Source organism: Muntiacus reevesi, chromosome X, assembly GCF_963930625.1.
Source record: "Muntiacus reevesi chromosome X, mMunRee1.1, whole genome shotgun sequence".
Taxonomy (NCBI): domain Eukaryota; kingdom Metazoa; phylum Chordata; class Mammalia; order Artiodactyla; family Cervidae; genus Muntiacus; species Muntiacus reevesi.
In genome coordinates, this window is record NC_089271.1 from 15,854,551 (window position 1) to 15,877,404 (window position 22,854).

The following is a 22,854-nucleotide window of genomic DNA, read 5'->3' on the forward strand; positions in this document are numbered from 1 at the left end:
TGATATGATGGGATAAGAAAGGCACTTCACCTCTGTGGTCTTCTTCTCCAAATCCCATTGGAAAATACCAGCCAAACCTCAATTGAGGGAAATTCTTCAAAATACTTGAGCAGTAATTCTCCAAACTGTCAAAGTCACAAGAAACAAGCAAAATCTAAGAGGCTATCACAGACCAGAAGAGACTAAGGATACAGGATAAAATGCAATGTTGTGTCCTAGATTGGACTCTGGAACAAAATCAGTATTGTGTTTTGGGTTGTGACAAATGACCATAGTAATACAAGATATTAACAATAAAGAGGGACTTCTCTGGTGGTCCAGTGGTTAAGAATCTGCCTTTCAATGCAGGGGACGTGAGTTCAATCCCTGGTTGGGGAACTAAGATTCCATATGTGGAGCAACTAAGCCCTCACATCACGATGAAAGATCCTGCATGACACAACGAAGATCCCACAGGCCACCATTAAGACTGAATACAGCCAAATCAATCAATCAATCACACAAAATCACAATAGTGAAACATGTGAGTTCTATACAGGAAACTTGCACCATCTTTGCAACTTCTCTGTAAATGTAAAATTATTCTAAAATAAAAAGCTTATTAAAAATAAAAATAAAGAATAAAACTGTTACTCAATTCAGTTACTGGAAAACTTTTAAGTGTGTTTGGAACGAATTGAGTAGGAAAACTTACTTTTCCAACTGTAAATTTTATGAAATCTAAATACAGATTAAGTATTTCCAATGAAAATTTAACACCCAAAATGAGATGTATTATAAGTATAAAATTTGGGGCTTTGCTGGTGGCTCAGATGGTAAAAAGCCTCCCCACAATGCAAGAGACCCAGGTTTGATCCCTGGGTCAGGAAGATACCCTGCAGAAAGGGAATGGCTACCCACTGGAAAATTCCACGGAGAAGTATAAAATACATACCAGATTTTGAAGACTTCATACAAAAAAAGAAAGCTAAATATTTTAATAATTTCTAAAACATTGATTACATGTTGAGATGATAATTTGGATATATGGGGTTCAATGAAATACATTACTAAAATTAATTTCACTTAACGTTTTTTAGTATGGCTCATAGAAATTTTATTTTTATTTATTTATTTGGTTACACCAGGTTTTAGCTGCAGCATGCAGAATCTTTTATGTTAGTTGCAGCACATGGGATCTAGTTCCAAGACCAGGGATCGAACCCAGGCCCTCTGCATTGGAAGTGCAGAGTCTTAGCTATTGGACCACCAGGGAAGTCCCTGGATAGCAGAAATTTTAAATTACATATGTGACTTGCATTATATTTCTATTGGGGGTTAAGAATATAGACCCTTGAGCCAAACAGCCTGGGTTGAAATCCCAGCTCTGATCTAAGAAACTGATTAACCTTAAGCAAGTTAGTTAACCTTTCTGTGTCATAGTTATCCATCCGTAAATAGAGTGTGGAGGATTCAACAAGTTCATCTACATAATGTGCTGAGTTACAGTAAGCACGGCAACATAGCAAGCACTCCATAAACACTAGCCGTTATCATTATAGTTGGGCTGTTTATAGTCAAAGGATCTTTGGAGGTTCACCAGAGTCCTGAAGTGATTCACTGCCAAAGCAGGGAGGAAACGAGGAGGAAATATCCTCACTGCTTTCTTCTCCTGCCCTCCACGTTCCTGCTTAGTCTCTCTGGGTAGCTGGCCAGCAAGTAAGCCCAGGTGAAGTCATCCACAATGCTCAACTTTCACAGGCACAGAGTAAGGCAGAGAGAGAGGCGGGGTATTGATCTAGAGGTCAGGGGTGAGACAAAGGAATAGCACTCGCACACCTCACTACTCCTATAGCAACCCAAAGCCTAAAGCATCTGGCTTTCCAAGCCCTCAGCCCCAGCCCTCTGTCCCACCCTTGATTCTCAGAATAGTCATGCTTTGTGAGTTTCCCTTAGCCCCTCCCACTCCCCATTTTTTAGGGGACTCAACCCCTGCCATGCCCAGAACCTCTGAGTCATCACCAGTTCTGGACTCAGCCTTTTAGAAATGAGTCATGTACATAAACAGATGGACATTTTTTGGCCTTATCACTGGTTTCTTGCCTTTATAAAGGAAATGGGTGATCTTTAAAGACAAAGAGCAGATATTCCACTGCAACCTGAACTGATTGATGATGATGAAGATGAGAATGATGATTAATGACCTCAGAATTGTGTTTTGAGTGTTTTTTTCTTCCCCTACAAGATTCTTCCCAGTGTTCTTAATATCTACTTTGACTGGCCAAGTCACCGTTTCCTGAAATAAACGAAGCTGGGGTGGATCTCCTTTATGCAGGGTGAGCATTACCTTTGTGAACTGACCCCACTAAGCCTTCTTCTCATGCTGGCCATATGGTCTCGCTGCTGCTCAGTTTTTCCAGGGCACATGTGCGGGGAATCTAATAATGGATTCCAGCCAGCCCCTGGGCTATTATGTAAATAGAAATCTTCTCCTAGCCCCACACTCCCTTGGGAATCTCTCTAATTAATTAAGTTTAAAACACTCCCACACACAAGTACTCCTTTTCACTGGTGTTAGGTGGCCTTAACATGACTCTGTTTCGGGGTGTGGCTCTGCTTTTAAGGATACAGAGCACATGATTCTGTGACCCTGGTTACTTAAGTGCTCAATCTCATTAAGCTCCTGAAATCATCACCTACTCCTAGGGTCTCCCAATGGGCTATTCCCCCTGCCAATATTTATGCATTTTAGACTATTTTATTAGGTGTGTACAAGTTTAGAATTGTTTTATCTTTGTGAGGAATTGAATCCTTTCTAATGATCTAGTGACCCCTTCTAACCCTGATAATGCTGTTTATCTTAAAGTCTATATTCCCCAGTGCAGCTTTCTTTGGGTTAGTAATTGCTTGGTGTGTGTTTTTCATCCTGTTACTTTCTGCCTTTCTGTATACTTATGTGTGCCTTAAGAGCCTTAAGTGTGGTTCTTGTAATGGACATATAGCTCTATTTTTTAAAATCCTATATCTGACAATTTTTGTTTTTTAATTGTCTAGTTTAATTCACTTGTATATTTTGTGACTAATAGTAATCATTACATTTGGACTTGGTTTGCCACCTGATATTTTAATATTTATTTGCCCTGCTTTTGCTGTGATTCTTTTTCTTTCTCCTTTCTGTCCTGTTTTTGGATTATTTGCAGCATGTTTTCTGTTTGTTTCCTCATTTCTTTGTTCCTTTTTAGTTGTTTGGATTTTATTAACTCTTTTTTTTAAGGTTCTTACTGATTACTCTTATCATATATATTTACTACTATTACTTTCATTATATTAATTTTATCATGCATATTTAACTTAAAAAGTCAAAAATTAAACATTTTAAACTTCCTTATAGAACAGGAATTGGCAAATTGTGGCCTAATGATCAACTCTGCTCATCACCTGTCTTTGTAATAAAGATTGATTGGAACACAACCACATTTTTCATTTTCGTACTGTCTATGGCCACTTTCATGCTACAATGGCAGAGTTTCATAGTCACGACAAAAACTGTATGGTCTGCAAAAGTTAGAATAGTTACTATCTGCCCTTTAACAGAAAAGAAATTGCTAACCTTTGTTCTCTAATATTATTCCAGAGGATTTCAGGATATTTTAACTCTGATCTCCCCTCTCCTGACTTGTATGTGATTACTGTCCAATATTTTATTTTTGTTATTTTTTCTTAACTCTATAAATCTAACTTTAGTATTACTTTTCCCCCAAATATTATTTGCTCTCTCTATATACATTTTTACATGTTTGCTCATATGCATATATTTTTCTATTGCTCACCATTCCTTTTTGCATCTCAGATCATCCTTCTGACATAATTTTCCTTTTTGTGATGTATATCTTTTAGATGTTCCTTCAGTTAAGATCTTTTGGTAGTAAATCCCTTGATTTTTGTGTATTTATGAATACCTTAATTTTAATCCTCCTTGAAATAGGATTTTCTGAGTACATAATTCTAAGCTGTAAGTTATTTTCTCTCAACAATTGGGAAATCTTATGCTACTGTCCTTTGAGTTCCATTGTTGTTGAAGGCAACTCATAGACTAATTGTCATTACTTTGAGGATGACCCACCTTTTCTCTTTGGTCCCTTTTAAGATCTCTCAGCAGTTGGTGGCCTGCAGTTGAATTATGATGTGTTTAGGCACAAGTTTTCTCTTTTTTTTAAATATCCTTCTTGGTATAAGTTATGATTCCTGTGTATGTGTTATATCCTTTTTCATCTGTCTTGGAAGATTCATGCCATTATCTCTTCAAATCAATCATTTACTCTTTCTCTCTCTTCTCTCTCCCTCTCCCCATTTCCCCCCTTAGCTTGAAACTCCATTTCGATTCTTGGTTGACCTTCCCATTCTAGCCTCCAATCACTCAATTTCTCCTTCATATTTTGCATCTCCTTCCCTCTCTGTGCTGCATTCTGGGTAATTTCTAATCCTGTCTTCAGCCAGATTTAATCTACGGTTTAACCAGTCTGTTTGGGGTTTTGTTTCAATAATCTTTTTTTTTTAATTTATAGAAGCTCCATTTAAAAAATCTTCCTGTATAGCACAGGGAACTATACTCAACATCCTGTAATAAAACATAATGGGAAAGAATCTGAAAAAGAATACATATACACATCCATGCCTGAATCACTTCGTTGTACAACAGAAACCAACACAAAATTGTAAAGCAACTATACTTCAATTTAAAAAAAACCTTCCTGAATATTTCTGCTAGCCTATTGCTGCCTGTTTATCTGTGTGATTGCACCTTTTATGTCTTTAAACATTTCCTACATAGAAATTTTCTAAATTTCTATATCTCCTTCCACTGTGGAGATTCAAATCTATTAGGTGTTGTTTATGTTGCCAGAAAAACATCTACTTGTGCTTCATTGACTACATAAAAGCCTTCGACTGTGTGAATAACAACAAACTGGAAAATTCTGAGAGATGGGAATACCAGACCAAATTCTGAGAGATGGGAATACCAGACCACCTGACCTGCCTCCTGAGAAAACTGTATGCAGGTCAAGAAGCAACAGTTAGAACCAGACATGAACATAGACTGGTTCCAAACTGGGAAAGGAGTACAACAAAGCTGTACATTGTCACCCTGCTTATTTAACTTATATGCAGAGTAGGTCATGAGAAATGCTGGGCTGGATGAAGCACAAGCTGGAATGAAGATTGCTGGGAGAAATATCAACAGCCTCAGAGATGCAGATGACACCACCCTTATGACTGAAAGTGAAGAAGAACCAAAGAGCCTCTTGATGAAAGTGAAAGAAGAGAGTGAAAAAGTTGGCTTAAAACTCAACATTCATAAAACTAAGATCATGGCATCTGGTCCCATCACTTCATAGGAAATAGTTGGGGAAACAATGGAAACAGTGAGAGACTTTATTTATTTATTGGCTCCGAAATGACTGCAGATGATGACTGCAGCCATGAAATTAAAAGACCCTTGCTCCTTGAAAGAAAAGCTATGACAAACATAGACAGAGTATTAAAAAGCAAAGACATCACTTTGCCGACAAAAGTGCGTCTAGTTAAAGCTATGGTTTTTGCAGTAGTTATGTGTGGATGTGAGAGTGGGACCATAAAAAAAACTGAGCACTGAAGAATTGATGCTTTTGAACTGTGGTGTTGGAGGAGACTCTTGAGAGTCCCTTGGACTGCAAGGAGATCAAACTAGTCCATCCTAATGGAACATTCACTGGAAGGACTGATGCTGAAGCTGAAACTCCAATACTTTGGCCATCTGATACAAAGAGCCAACTCATTTGCAAAGACCCTGATGCTGGGAAAGATTGAAGACAGGAGGAGAAGGGGATGACAGAGGACGAGCTGGTTGGATGGCATCACTGACGCAATGGACATGAGTTTGAGCAAGCTCCGGGAGATGATGAAGGACAGGGAAGCCTGATGTGCTGCAGTCCATGGGGTCACAAAGAATCGGACACTACTTAGCAAATGAACAACAACAAAAACAACAACAGTGCTGCCTCTGGCTCACGATTACTTGCCTTAGCATACTGTGAGTTTATTGCTTGCTTTTAATCTGTGGGAGTCCTCTAGATCTAAATTGGAGAGGTTTTTTTTCCGAGGAGGATTTGCTTCAGCAGGAAGTTGGAGACACTTAAGCCACTGTGAGGAGCTTAGCTTAGTAAGTGAGTTCCAGGATCAGCACCCCCGCTCAGTGCTGGCCCATGTCTCAGTGTTCCTGTAAGCATTGCTATTGGTATCTACTCCCAGGGCATTTCACCCCACAGCTGTTGCTTGCAGTGTAAGGCTTCCTGCTCTGGTCTAGGTTTGGATTAGTTTTTGTCTGGTAGGTAGCTGTTGTGGAAACCTTTGGGAATCTCTGCAACTACTTGCAAGACCAGAATTGCCTTGAAGAGTGTTTTATATCTAGGATATACCTGCTATGCAGTGGGGCAGTTCCTCAAGCACTCCTTCTACCCCCAACACACACACCACCACCACATTACCATTACCACTATTACCACCACCACACCACACCCACTACCACATTGCTGGAAGGAGAAACTTAAACTTTGAAACATACTGTTTTAGGAGGAAATCTGGTTTTTAAATGCCATTATTCCTTGCTTCACTTATTCTGCCAAGTATATAACTAGCTGTTTTGTTTAGTCACTAATTTATCACCCCTAATATTGAGAGTGGCTGTGGTCCTCAAGCAGAGAAGGCAAGGCACCCCACTCCAGTACTCTTGCCTGGAAAATCCCATGGATGGAGGAGCCGGGTAGGCTGCAGTCCATGGGGTCGCTAAGAGTCGGACACGACTGAGCAACTTCACTTTCACTTCTCACTTTGATGCATTGGAGAAGGAAATGGCAAACCACTCCAGTGTTCTTGCCTGGAGAATCCCAGGGACCGGGGAGCCTGGTGGGCTGCCGTCTACGGGGTCGCACAGAGTCGGACACGACTGAAGTGACTTAGTAGTAGCAGTGGTCCTCAAGATGCTTGCTTTCTGCATACAGAGCTGATATTTTGGCATGTGGAACTCAAAGATAAATCCAGTACCATGAGCCAGTTTGCCTTTGCACTGATGATCCTGGCCAGGAGGCTGGCATTCCACTTGCCTCACGTACACAGGGAAACTGTTGATATTTCAACAGGAAGACATTATTTAGCCTTCATAGTTTGCTGTTTATTTACCAAATGTTTTACAATCCATGTTTTTGAGAATTCACTTCTCACTAGCACTCAGAGAGAAAATTAAGCAGTCCACTCTAGATCTGTTTCCATGTCTTCCCAGTGTTGATCTTTGTGAGAAGACTCAAATCCTTCCAAACATCCATCCTTGTCTCCTCTACGTTTACTGAAAAACTGAATCAACTGAAAATGAAAAACTGGCTGCCACATCCCTCTCTTTCTCGACACCACGTCTTTCTGAATCAGGCATCAGGAAATAGGGGGCTGATCTGACAAATGTGAAAATGAACCCCTGCTATGGAGCAAGGGGAAAGACCTCAAATTTAATATCAGTGCTGTCAGCAAGTGCCTCTTTGCAAGGTTGCTTCCATTACTGAGCAAACCACTCCTAGTATTCAAAGTCCCTGAAGATACAGAGAGTGTGCTGTCACAGAAAGGGCAGGAAGCCTTTAAGTAGGTGAAGTCTTGGGAAAAGTGGGGCATACTGGGTGGGCAAGTGTGGAAAGCATTCCATTTTGAGAAGATTTGAGGTCCCTAAGACTATGGAGAGAAGAAGAGAAAATCACATTTATTGAACTCCTGGTATAAATTATGAAAAAAAATAACAGAGTAAGGAGACTAACACCCATTTACCTATCATCTAGATTTAATAATTCTATCATATTTGTTTCATTTATTTTGTATTTAGAATAAGTATTAGAATTAGAGACATAATAATATTTTACCCTTAAAAACTTTATCACGTCGTATATAATCACAATGCCATTATCATACCTAACAAAATTAACAATAATTCCCTGATACTATCTAACACTCATTCTATTAAAATTTCCTCCAGTTGTCTACCAAATGTCTTTTGAAGCTGGTTGTTCAAACCAGGGTCCAATCAAGGCATTATATCTAAGACTATTAACCCAGATGGTCCTAGTAATTTTCATATCATTTTATCTTTATAATAATCTTAAGAGGAAGTTATCATTATTTCCATTGTACAAATGCAAAAATTGAGGTTAGAGAAGTATTTAGCTGAAGATCACACTGTCAATAAGTGTGCAGAGGACATTTCCTGCTTTTTCAGCTGCTCAGCGTCAAACCTCCCTTCCATTTTTGAATGAGTTCTATTGCATCTTGGTCATGGTACTCCTGGTGGCCCAGAGTTAGGTGAGTACGTAAACTAGTTTGTCAAATTTGATGCCTTGGTCTAGGACTTGAGTCTAGAAGAGCACTGTCCAGTTCATCTTTCTGTAATAATGGAAATGTCCCATATCTGTACGGTTCATTGTGGTACCACTAGCCACATGTAGTGGCTATCCTATTGGACAATATTGTTTTAGGCATTGTTTAGAATGATGCCAAGCTGCAGGGCCGTTTGAGAAATTATACGCAGCAAAATTTATTATATGGCAATATTTAGAGTCTGATGGTGTTGGCAGCTCTAAGGGTTGGGGTGATGGTGGTATTCTAGATAGATCACTTGCCCACTTTCAGAGCCTGACCCTCTACTCAGCCTATCAAATTTTTCTTTTGCTTAAATTTTCCAGAATAAGTTTCTATTGTTTGAAGTCAAAAGTCCTTTGGCAGTCACTGCTAGTTGTCACCTGATTCCTTTCTCTCCTTAGAAGAGAATTTCCATTTTTAGCTGGGTGCAAGTTTTAGCTACTTGTGACTACATAACTAAGTTCTGATCTATGCAACAGAGGTGAACATGCTCTATACAAATTCTGCAGAGTACCTTTAAATGGGTTACATTTTTTTCTCTCTTTCTCCTTCCAGCTGGCTGGAATATGGATGTGTTGGGTGGGGCCTGAGCAGCCATTCTGCACCACAAAGTAGAAACCATGTCTTGAGGATGGCAGAGTATCAAAATAAAAGGAGCCTATGATTCTGGGGATTCTAAAGTTGCTACAGTAGACTTTACTGCTTACATCTATGTGAAAGAGAAAAAGGCAGTCACTGGGGTTTCTTTTCTTTTCTTTTTTTGGCTAAACCTAATCCTACAGCTACTTTTAATCCAAACCTAATCCTAACTGATTAAAAACCCTGAGACAAGTGTGGCTGGTAGATCTAAATTTGAAGCCACAACTGGGACTAAAAGGATGGGGAATAATTTAAACTTATTCTTCTCCAGGACTGTTCACCACACTCTGATTTTCATGTTTCTGTGGGCCAGACCTACAGTTTTTAGGACTCATCCACTTTCCTGCCTGTACACAGTGCTATTTTTTTTTATCTCATCAAGAAGGACCATATTCTTGGCCGTGAACATTCAAAAACTCCACTCTGGCTGGGCCCCCTCCTGCAGGATGTAGGGGGAACCAGCAAGGTCAAATTTTTCTAAAACATGGTTTATGTGATGGGAACCTTGGAATTCCCTGATCAGATGGCTCAAGCCACCTTCCAGAACCTGCGTGGGCTTCTTCCCTGGGTCCTTCCTCCTGAAGGCAGATTATGTAGCCAGTATGAATACCATATGCTAGACGTTAGGCCATGGAGTAGCTGTTTGCAAGGACGTGTGAATAGAATTTAGATGGACACTCCAGCGCATTGGTCCATGTGCCCACAAGGCTCCTTATAGTAGGGGTAAAGTCTATAAGGGAAGAGATGGGTGGGTGAGCTACAGGCTGGTAACCCAGGCCTCCTCTCCCCATGCCGTTATGATCCAGTGTGGAACTCTAAGAAGTGCAACTTTAAATTCAAACCTGGTCTTCCAGGTCTTGCAAAGGTATATTTGTCAAGGCAGGAGGATGGACATGTTTTGATAACAGTTCATTAGCTTTATAACTTTTAAGTGTTTAGGTATATATTTGGACCTCAATTTGTACTCTGATTTCAGGACTTAATAAACATCAGCAGTGAGGTTGCTTGCATAAAAACTTAAATATTACTATATCTGAAGCAGCAAATGTAGCACACAGTCCCATGGTTTTCCTTCTGGATTACTTGTTTTCCTCTCACTTCCTCTATAATTTTCTTGTTCTCTCCCTAAAGTTCCCCTCTGGTTTGTGATATATCATTTACAGGCAGGGACCTGGCTTTCTATTTCTTTCATGGCCCTCTGGCCCTTTAGCACAAAATGTTCTGGGTACACTTGTTCTATGTCTAGTAAGTTTTAACACTAGATGTCCATCAAGTTGTGAAGGGAATGCTTTGGAAATGTGGAATCCTTAACCCCATCCTAGTAGTTTTGACTCTAAAATCTGGACAGGGGTTGGGAAATCTGTATTTTTTTTTTAAGTTTTACAGACGATTCTGAAGGACAGCTGTGGCTGAGACATTCAATGCAATGACCCACTGACTTACTTCTGATTAGAGACCCATGTCCTCAAAGACAGAAGAACAATGAAGAGGAGATGAGAATGGAGTGAATTAAGAAGTTGAAACCCTGAGCCTTCCAACCTCTCCTCTTTCCAAACTCTAGAGCACTTCCCATGGCTCACCACTGCATCTGCATCTATTTCTACTGGTCTCTTAGGGTATTGGGTGGTTGTCACTAAAGCTTGATCATGCATTTCAAAATCAGGGTGGTAGTTGGTGGTTCTCAAATGTGTATTTGCACCCCTTACATTTTTTGAGGATATACTTTTAATCTAGCACAGTAATGGGCATATAGTGGATATTTAGTAAATGTTTTTCTAAGAAAAAGTCTTGACTTGAGTTCAAGGAGCATTGCATTTGGTTTGAGGAAAACATTTGGATCCGTGGGGGTTTATATTCAGACTCCTTCAAAGAAACAGAATAAATGTTCTTTTTAGCCTTATATAACTGCAGACAAACAAACTTATTTAATAGCCAAATTTTTAGTCGCTCAGTCATGTCCGACTCTTTGCAACCCTATGGACTGCAGCACATCAGGCTTCCCTGTCCTTCACCATCTCCCAGAGCTTGCTCAAACTCATGTCCATTGAGTCCGTGATGCCATCCAGCCAGCTCATCCTCTGTCATCCCCTTCTCCTCCTGTCTTCAATCTTTCCCAGCATCAGGGTATTTTCAAATGAGTTAGTTCTTCACATCAGGTGGCCAAAGTATTGGAGTTTCAGCTTCAGCATCAGTCCTTCCAATGACTATTCAGGACGGATTTCCTTTAGGATGGACTGGTTTGAGCTCCTTGCAGTCCAAGGGACTCTCAAGAGTCTCCTCCAACACCACAGTTCAAAAGCATCAATTCTTCAGCATTCAGTTTTCTTTATAGTCCAACTTTCATATCCATACATGCCTACTGGAAAAACCATAGCTTTGACTAGATGGACCTTTGTTTTGCAAAGTAATATCTCTGCTTTTTAATATGCTGTTTAGGTTTGTCAAGGCTTTCCTTCCAAGGAGCAAGTGTCTTTTAATTTCATGGCTGTAGTTGCCATCTGCAGTGATTTTGGAGCCCAAGAAAATAAAGTCTCTCACTGTTTCCATTGTTTCCCCATGTATTTGCCATGAAGTGATGGGACTGGAGGCCATGATCTTTGTTTTTTGAATGTTGAGTTTTAAGCCAGCTTTTTCACTCTGCTCTTTCACCTTCATCAAGAGGCTCTTTAGTTCCTCTTCACTTTCTGCCATAAGGGTGGTGTCATCTGCATATCTGAAGTTATTGACATTTCTCCTGGCAACCTAGAGGATGAGATGGTTGGATGGCATCACTGACTCAATGGACATGAGTCTGGGTAAACTTCGGGAGTTGGTGATGGACAGGGAGGCCTGGTGTGCTACAGTCCATGGGGTGGCAAAGAGTCAGACAAGACTGAGTGACTGAACTGACTGACTGACATGGCAATCTTGATTTCAGCTTGTGCTTCATCGAGTCCAGCATTTCACATAATGTACTCTGCATACATAAGCAGGGTGACTATATACAGTCTTGACATATTCCTTTCCCAATTTGGAACCAGTCCGTTGTTCCATGTCTGGTTCTAACTGTTGCTTCTTGACCTGCATACAGGTTTCTCAGGAGTCAGGTAAGGTGGTCTGGTATTCCTATCTCTTTAAGAATTTTCCACAGTTTTTTGTGATCCAGTCAAAGGCTTTAGCATAGTCAATGAAGCAGAAGTAGATGTGATTTTAAAAATCCAAATCACCTAAGGAAATACCTATAAGCCCTTCCTGATTATCTTTCATGGCCATTTTAACCAAGACTTCTGATTCTCTTGTTTTAATATTCCCATTATTTAAAATACAGTCAGGTTCAATAATAGGTAATTACTGTCTTTTAAGATAAATGTAAGTTCTTTTAGAAAACACATAGCAAAGCTGAAGCTCAACAAACATTTATATAGCACAAAACAAAACTTCAGAGCTGGGGGCCATATGTCTTGAAGAATTTTTCTAAAGAAAAATCTTTGAGATGAACTGTCTCCATTGGTTTGCTGCCCAGCGTTTTTTCATTGGAGATGCTATTGCACAAGATTGCAGCAACAGCTTGATCTTTGTCTTGGTCTCACTTATTTTTGGCCCCAATAGGTTGAGATTATTTTGAATAAGTGCACTGGAAACAGCTCTGTTAAGTCCCTTCTTTGTTTCATGCCACAGATCTTGACTGAAAATAGTACAATTGCTTCATTAGCGGCTATAAAAGGCTCGATGCCAGGAATCCTTAGGAAGCCACAATAGAAAGATACCAAGGCTGTTTAGGAGGCTGAAATAAGAACAACTATCTACCAACGGGTCAATTAAAGCTGTTCTTCCTCCTTTGCTAGAACAAGCGAGTGACTGAACCTCACCATTTGGGGTCTGTTCCTTGCAATAGCTTCACTGACCCCACAAAGCACCAGGCAGAAGTTGCAAGGGCTTGCCTCGAGGTCATCGGACTTGACGCTTCATTTAACACACACTGGGAGATGAGTGCCACTGCTAGGTTCCCTTGAAGGAAAACGTTAAATTGAAACAACCCCATTTCCAGTGTTTCTCAGAATAAAAGGAGCCTGCTAAGTGAGACAATTGTAAAGTATCATCTCCTCCACTCTGCTTTTTGCCAGAAATTTCTATTAACTTAGCAACATTCAGAGCCTTGTCAGAATTCCATATTTTCAGTCCACAGACTTGATTGGGATCATACAGAGAGAATGGCAAGCATGGGCTAAGTTTCCCAAGGGCTTGGGATTATTGCAAAGAGTCACACAGTATGGGCTGCAATTGAGGGGGCCCGATAGTGGGAGAGAGGGGACTCAAAAGCAAGATCTACAGCAGCAGAGAGTATGTTGGTGTTTGACTTTTCGTCAGGTTTGAAGTTTTTGAATTTAAAATCTTAAGCAAGAAAAATATCTTTAGGATGATCTTCCCATTTTTTAAAAACTAAAATTTCTGAAAGCCAGAGATGTATAACAAATATATGTGAGACACAAGGTCACACAACTTGGTTGTGGCTGATTCATGCCTATTTGTTCATGTTCAACTATTAGAATATTTTTGGTACCTAATGGTAAATGCAGAAAGGATTTGAGTGAATGAGTTAGCTACTCCACTGCAGCCTCAGGACAAGGTTATGAAGAAAGCAATTCTCAAACCATATTCTATCACCATGCATGAAAGGTTCACTCAAAAATAGACACAACAACCACAACATAGCATGACAAGGATTATGTTATCATTACAGCCAGCATCAGGCAACAAGAAATCCTCTTAAACCAATGGTTGGGCAAGGGCACACTTAGGGTTCAATACTTGGGGGCCATCCCTAAGGGTTAGATAGCAGAAATAGCTGTAGCAGCAGCCTCTGGAGGATGGCGCCTTTGCTTAGAATGCTTAACCCAGATGTGAATCATGCATGCACATCCCAGGGCTGGTCTGTGTGCCTTACAATGTCAATCTCTAATTGGTGAGGAATTTTAACATAAATCTCAGACATTATAACTAACAGCTTCGTGGTGAAATAAGAATTTGAACCCAGGTCTTCTGATTCCATTCCAAAATCCTTTTCAAAGGACCACATGCCTCTCTTCTAATTAAAAAAAATCCAAAAGGTCACTAAACATATGCTAAAAAAGATGTCAAAATTGTAAATCATGCATTCCCATGAAATAGGGATTCCTTAAACTGGTTCTAAGGAACCTAGACTGGTGTGTCCTACGACTTCTATAAAGGAGCATGTTTCAGAGCTGTCTCCAAAGCCCCCTTCTTGGAGTCCCATGGAGCCACCAGCAGATGCACAAGATGACCTCTCAGTACCATGGCGCATTGTTCACAAGGTGATTTTGGCTTCCACTCAGGCTTGCCTGAGTGGACCTCTAAGGTGGAGCGAGATGAACCCATATGCGGCACTGAAGAAATACTCATCAAGTTAAATTGCACTGAAAATCTTGCTGGTTCCCCGGGAGCCTGGGGTGGGGGTGGGGGATTTTGGAAATGTCCGTGGGGGCACTGAGTTAGGCTTGGAACTGTTTGCTTTGAATCCTTTTCTCAGATTTTGCATATTCCTGTGATTCTGGCCCTTGGCTGCATGTTATATTATGTGAGTAGGTTGTAAAAACTCTCTGAGCCTGGTTCTACACTAGAGCAATCAGATCAGAATCTCTGGGGCTGGGGTCCAGGCGTGAGCATCTTTTTTAAAGGTTTTAGGATTATTTGAATGGGCAACCAGTTTTAAGACCCAGTTGTTTAACTCAGTGCTTCTCAAATGGTGGTGTGCACATTAGAACACAAATCCTGAGATTCTACATATCTGAGAACCCTCACAGGTCAGGATGATTCTGATGTACCATGGACTATACTTTGAGCAGCAAGGATCTAGTCTCTTATGCCTCCAAGTTTTTGAGAACAAAACCACTAAAGCAAAACCTGAGATAGGCCAAAATAATGCAACTCAACTCCATCATTTATCCTTCTGGAGAATGTGTGGAATACCAACTTCAGCATGATTACTTGCTTAGAATATTTTCCCAATCACAAGGTAGCATGACTCTAATTCCCCAAAGTTAACTATCTCATGTACTCAGAAAAGCCATCTCTGCATTCTCTGTTTATTATGCTCTTCATATTTACTAATTGTCTCCAGTCTCACTGCCTCTGTAGTGAGCCTGTGAGTGCGTCATACCTGTGTTTGTGGTTCTTTTCATAGCTCTAGTGCAAGCCAGTTCATTGCAGGATGTGGGGAGGTATTGGAGGAAGCTGCGTCACAAACAGCCAGCGGTCTGCCAACAGCACAGGCAGCTGCCTAGGAGAAGGCAATCTTTAAATGTAAGCAGAGAGGGCTGGGGCTCAAAGTAGCCTTTTTGCTGCACCTGCATAAGCAGATAGTGACTGACATCAGCCATGGCTGCCTGAATCTGAAGGACGAGGGAGAGAATTTTGCAAACTCAGAAAGAACAGAAAAGCCAAGGCACCACCCACAGAGCCCAAGGTGCGCGCCTGTGAGTTATGTTATCAGCTGCGCAGCAGGACTGCAAAAAGCACTAACTATGAACAATATATAAATTACAGGGGTCATTCAATGAGCAGATCAAGTGCAATTAAAATGCAAAAGACTTTTCTTTTTACCTGACTCAGAAAAAAAAATTGTGACACAAGGGTGCCTCAAATTGTCCAGTAGAGCAGGGGTGGGGCAAGGGGGAGAGGTGTGTGTGTGTGTGGGGGGGAGAACCTGATTACTGGACTCAAAAAGGCTAACGTGCAATTTGTGTTCTTTTTATGTAGATTAAATGCATTGACTGCAGCTTGTACCGCTTAGATACGCAGCAGGGAGTCAAAAGCTTGGGTATCAGTCAACCGCAGCCAGCAGCTAAAGCATGGGGCCAGATCTGTTATTGTGCCTTAGATGAGACACTTAACCTAATCTAATGGGAGCAAACCCCCCTGGACAAATAAAAGGGCATTACCAGCAGCAATGGTAGCTGTAATGTTAAGAAAAAGCACCAAATATTTTTTTGTGATAACATAATTAATGGCTTTTCCAGCCTCCTCTTTGCTCTTTAAAAATCCTGCCTCCCAGCTCACTGTGGCTTGTCTCACATCTACCCCACAGAGAGTCTCGGGATGTAAATAACAGGACACAGCATTCTGCCTTCTCACCCTCCCTGGAAGCCATGTGTCCTAGGTATACCACCATGAGAAAAATGTATTTTTTCCCCTGGAGCCATATCTACACCCTCAAGTAGTGTGAAAGCATCATTGGGTTTTGATGAGTTTGCAAACAAGAGTGAGGCAGACTGGCCAGGATGCCTGCGGGAAAGCATGAGATGCCCCACTTCTAGCAAGTTCCCAAGTAATGAAAGTGCTGCCAGCATAATGGCCTCTCCTCCCAACATCCTGCGTGACCTACCCTCAGTAGTCACACCACTGACACTTTAGCCATATTCTAATGGTCACACAGACCAGCCATGACTTCACAAGGGTGTCAATACCAAAAGGCAAGGCTCATCATGGGCCATCATGGAGGCTGGTGACCACACCAAATATGTCAAGGCACCCTATTCCCCCTGCAAAACACAAAGACTGAGGTCCATGGCCCATTGAATGCTCATAGCCACACTCTGATACTGCATACACTTCTGCTCCCAATGGCTGGGTCCTACACCAAGGACCCAAGCAAGGTTTCTGCTTGATTCCAAACCTGTTTATGATGATTGTTTCAGCTGTACTTGTTACTAAAATTTAGTCATGTATAACTGGGAAGATCCACTGGAGAAGGGATAGGCTACCCACTCCAGTATTCTTGGGCTTCCCTTGTGGCTCAGCTGATAAAGAATCCACCTGCAATGTGGGAGACCTGGGTTCGATCCCTGGGTTGGGAAGATCCCCTGGATAAGGGAAAGGTTACCCACTCCAGTATTCTGGCCTGGAGAATTCCATGGATTGTATAGTCCATGGGGTCACAAAGAATCAGACAGGCTGAGCGACTTTGACTTTCACAATTTCACAATAACAACATGTGAACTGATGAAATATGTATGCAAAAGGAGTTCTTTCTTTGGGAACAAAGTTGAAAATTTTGGAAAGATGTAATAGTAACAGGTAGCTAAAAATGCTGTTGAATTATCTGACATATATCACAGCAATATTTTCTTAGGTCAGTTTCCCAAGGCTATAGAAATACCAGATAGGCCAAAAAGTTCATTTGAGTTTTTCCATAAGATGTTATAGAAGAGCCCCAATGAAGTTTTTGGCAAATCCAATAAAAGCAAAAATAAACAAATGGAACTTAATCAAACATCTAAGCTTTTGCACAGCAAAGGAAACCATAAATAAAACAAAAAGATAACCTATGGAATGAGAGGAAATATTTGCAAATTATGCAACCTACAAGGGCTTTACTTCCAAAATATACAGACAGCTCATATAACTCAGCAACAACAACAACAAAAAACAAATAACCCAATCAAAACATAGGCAGATGACCTAAAAAGACATTTCTCCAAAGAAACATACAGATGACCAACAGGCACATGAAAAGATGTTCAACATTGCTCATTATTAGGCAAATGCAAATCAAAACTGCATGAGGTATCACCTCCACCAGTGAGAAAAACCATCATTAAAAAGTCCACAAATAAAACATGCTGGAGAGTGTGTGGAGAAAAGGGAACCCTCCTGCACTGTTTGCAGGAATGTAAACTGGTACAGACACTACGGAAAACAGTATGAAGTTTCCTTAAAAAACTAAAAATGGAGTTTTCATATGAGCTAGCACTCCCATTCCTGGGCATATATCTGGAAAAAACCCTAAATTGAAAATATTCATGCACCCCAATGTTCATAGCAGCAGTATTTATTAATATAATTGCTAATATATGGAAGCAAACTAAATGTTCATTGGCAGATGAATGGATAAAGAATATGCGGCACATATATATAATGGAAGATTACTCAGTCATAAAAGATTGAAACAATACCATTTGAAACATGGATGGACCTAGAGACTATCATACAAAGTGAAGTAAGTCAGACAAAGGAAAATAGCATAAGATATCTCTTATGTAAATATATGGAATCCAAAACATGATATAAATGAACTTATTTACAAGACAGAAAAAAACTCACATAAAACAAACTTATGGTTACAAAAGAGAAAGAGGGTGCTTGAGGGATAAATTAGGAGTTTGGCATTAGTAGATACAAACTACTAAATATAAAATAAATAAACAAGGTCCTACTGTATAACAACACAGGGAACTATATTTGATATCCTATAATAAACCATATGGAAAATAATATGAAAAAAGATATATATATGTTTGTATATATATAACATGTGTATATATATGTGTAAATATATATAACTGAGTCACTTTGCTGTACACCAGAAACTAACACATTGTAAATCAACTATACTTGAGTTAAAAAATAGACAAAAATTACTGTTGAATTATGTATGTGCCAAACAATTGTAAAAGATTGAAAATCATTTAAAAATTGGAAGGATTACACTCTGAGCTTATTTCACAGATGTCTTACACTCTTGCTCCCCTTTCAAAACTGGAAATCACAGGCTGCATTTTAGGTACAGCTCATGAGAGAAGGAAAGCCTGTAACTCCCATCAGCAGATTTATATTCAAAGAAAATGGCTTGACTATACATCAAAAGCTTAGTGAATGAATGTATATTTATATGTTTTAAGTTAAATAAAATATCTACAGTTTGTATATACCATTTTTTCAATGATTCCTTGTCCTAACTATCATTTTTTTTTTCCAATTAAGCAACCAAATTCTGGTTCACATGGATAGGTACAAAGCCTCCATTATAAACATGGGAAATTGCTTCTGGAACTGGCACTTTTGTTTATAAGTAGGATGAAAGAAAGATAGAGAGAAGGAGGGGCTCAATCATCTGGTTCTAGAAAGTTCTGAGACTGGAAGGCAATTTATCTGCAATCTTATTACTCACTATCAATAAGATGGAGCCACAGCTGCCCTATTGTAAACACACTTGAAGCGTCATATTGTCTTTTGGTGTCTTCTTTCCCTCTCCAGGCCATCCTTGCCATTTATTTTAACTTGATTTCACTTGCATGCAGTGCTTGCGTGAGTGCTCACTCAGTCATGTCTGACTCTGTGTGACCCCATGGACTAGAGCCTGCCAGGCTCCTCTGTCCATGGGACTTCCCAGGCAGGAATACTGGAGGGGTTGTCATTTCCTTTTCCAGGGAATCTTCCCAACTCAGGGATCAAACCTGCATCTCCTGCATTGGCAGGTGGATTTTTTGCCACTGAGCTACCAGGGAAGCCCATGCAATGCTTAGGAAGAGCTATAGCTTTCTGCCTACCAAAAGCTCATGCTCCCCTTTCCATGGTGTTGTTGCTAGGGCATGGCTACCCAGACAGGGGATACATTCTCCACCCCCATTTCCATCCATATGTGGCCCTGTAACCAGTTCCCATCAACGAAGTAAGACTGGAGGTGAGAGGCAGCACTTCCGGGCTGGGATTTTAAAGAAGTAGATGTACCTTATCCATGGTCTTTCTCCTCCTGCTGACGGCTTGCACAAGACTGAGGCTCTGGGGGATGGCAGAACTACAAGGTGGAACAAGCCTGGGTCACTCACTTGCCATGGGAAAGTCACTTAGTCACTGACCAGGAACACCCACAAGGCACCATTAAGTTTGGAGGGTTGTTTGTTACAGTAGCTAGGATTATGTCACTTTAATCAACACAGAGATGCTTACCTGAGAATGGCCCTTCTTCATTATTGTGCCCCTCCCTTTCCTCCCACAATAGCCTCTTGTCTAATTGGGATTATTATATATATTTTTTGGTATGAGTTGTGGATTTCTACACAATTGTATGCAAAATGCTGTCTGTAGCTGTATTTTTCTGGGAAGAGGGCCCACACTTTTGTGGGCATTTCATATGGGCCTGGGAGTCCCTCAAACTATTATGAAGAGCTGCTCTAAGAGATTCACCTTCAATGTCATATTCCTAATTGAATCCATGATCTTAATTCACCCTATGATTTAGAGACCTGAGTATCTATGGGTAATTCATGGATACAGATTGAAGTGAAAGCAAAAGTAAAGAGTGCATGCTAGATGGTGAATGCAAATATACAAGTACATCATGAAGTGAACAGAATCAAATCGGTGGACCAAGGAAGCTGAATGAAAGCCCCTTCTGAGATTTATTAAGTAACTGCCTTTCTCCTGTTGCATAAGTACAGTCCCAAAGCATATCCTGATGACCTAAAAGAGCTACCATCTTCCTTCCCAACTGCCTAATTTATGGCATAGGAATAAGGAGATCCTGTTTTGCTATATATATAAATACACACACACACACACACACACACACACACACACACACATATACTGAGAAGCAGCTCTTCTCTAGCTCAACTTATATTTCCTAAGAAGTTTGTTATGTCCAACGGAACCATGTTAATGCCAGGGCAACTAAAAATCTGGGAGGGGGGCAGCTATAGGATTCTGCAAAGGGCTGGAAATCTGAGACAATGGATCATGCCTGTCCCAAGCACTGAAAATTACTGGGTGGAACTAAGGGTCTCCAGAGAGTTTATTATTCATATGAAGTTGTCTAGTCTTCTCTTCAGAGGCTGGGAATGGCCTGAATTCTAAACCAGGGTTGATGTAGACCTTTCCCATTTGCTTGGTGTCTTTTAATAGAGCAAACATGGATATGTCATATTCACCTTGAAGGCGTGTGGAGGAGTGTGGAGCCACCACACAGTGTCCCCTTTCCCCCAGAGCAAGCATGCATGTAGGAGGTAGGACTATTCATCCGAGGTAATGGAGAGTTAAACTTTCAGGATCCCCCCCTCCACCCTGTGTTTTTCACTAAGGTCTACTGATACCTCCTCTTGTTGTGCAGTTTGTAGATAAGGAGTCTGTTCTTTGAACATTCTGGACCTTATTTTGAATCACCTGGGAGTCTGGTCGAAAATGTAGATTCCTAGGTCCTACTTCAGACCTCCTGAATCAGCATCTCAGGAGTGCAGCCCAAGAACCGCCGCAGGTGCCTCTCAGTCTCACTGGGTTGCCCAACCCTGGCCCAAGGTCTCTGAGGAGCGGCAGCTCTGGCATGGCACTCTGTTCTACAGGGACTGCGGGGCGCTAGGAGACGTATCTGGCTACACTAGCTAGCAATCATCTGGCTGCTCTACGGTATCTGTGTGTTTGTTCAAAGTGGCATTGGAAGCTGCAGATCTATGGTGAGCTGCAGACATGGGTCTCTGTTCTGCAGGATGGGGTTTGTCAAGGTTGTAAAGAATAAGACCTACTTCAAAAGGTACCAAATGAAACTTAGAAGAAGACAAGAGAGTAAAACTGACTACTATGCCAGGAAACGCTTGGTAATCCAGGAAAAAAAATAAGTATAATACATCCTAATACAAGATGAGTTCGTGTCACCAACAATCATTGTCAGATGGCTTATGCCCATGTATAAGGAGATATGACAGTCTGCGCAGCTAATGCCCATGAACTCCCAAAGTATGGCGAGAAGGCTGACCTGACAAATTATGCTGCAGCACATTGTACTGGTCCACCGATGGTCCAAAGGCTTCTCGATCAGTTTGGCATGGACAAGATCTATGAAGGCCATGTGGAGATGTCCAGCAATGAATACAACATGGAAAGCATTGATGGTCAATCTGGTACCTTCACCTCATATTTGGATGCAGGATCTTGCCGGATCTAACACTAGAAATAAATTTTGGGGGATCTTGAAGGGTGCTGTGGATGGAGGTTTGTTTATCCGTCATAGTACCTAATGGTTCTCTGGTTATGATTCAGAAAGCAAGGAATTCAATTCAGGAGTACTCCAGAATCACATCCTGGCTCAAACCATTGTAGATGCCATGCATTACCTAACTGAAGGAAATGAAGATGCTTATAAGAAACAATTTTCTTAGTACATAAAGAACAACGTAACTCCAGACATGATGGAGGAGAGGTATGAGAAAGCTCATGCTGCTATATGAGAGACTCCAGTCTATGATAAGAAGCTTAAGAAAGAGGTTAAAAAGAAGAGGAACCACCCCAAAATGTCGCTTGCCCAGAACAGAGATTGAGTAGCTCGGAAGCCAAGCTTCCTTAGCACTCAGGAATGGGCTGCTGAGAGCTGATAAAGCAAACCACACTTTTCTATGAAGATTTTTTGGATTAAGACAGCAATAAATTTACTGACCAAGCAGCCCCCACAAAAGTGGCTTTGGAGGAAGGAAGTGGCCGGGATACTAAAGCCTACACCCCAGCCATGCCATGTAATAGTATTACCCCACCATCCACCCAGCTACAAGCTAGAAGAGATGCCAAAGTTCAAGTGATAACGTGATTTGCACTTTGAATGAGACACAAAGAAAAAGTTTTTTAAAACCCAGCCTCCCGACATGTGCACCTCAATACCCCAAATGAAAAGAGCAGTGCATTTCCATTGAACCTCAGTGTTTATCATGTTGCCTTTCCTCCCTCACCTCAGGACTGAAGACTGCTGAGGGTGGATCTGGCTGCCCTCCCTGTGATTATAGGCACCCATAACAGAACTTATTGACATCCCCACATATCTCCCCCTGCGAGGCTGCTTGTTGCAAACATCTGTAACTGCCCAGGACAACACACGGAGCTGGTGCTCAGGGCAAGACGGAAGTGCTACAGAGTCAGTGCCCCTGAGAGCGGGCCTCAAACGATGACAAACTGTTGGTGGAGAAATACCCCAACTTCCTCATCCCGCCAGTGCGATAACTCTGTAACATGATCGATATTCTCCTCCAGACGCCCCTGGGATTGATCTCC

The 22,854-nt window shown here is 41.0% G+C and overlaps 1 pseudogene; it reads left to right on the forward strand.

Annotated features, from left to right (window-relative positions):
• Nucleotides 1–21,305: 21,305 nt before the first annotated feature.
• Nucleotides 21,306–22,187, forward strand: LOC136154160 (large ribosomal subunit protein uL18-like; annotated as a pseudogene).
• The last annotated feature ends 667 nt before the right edge of the window (nucleotides 22,188–22,854 follow it).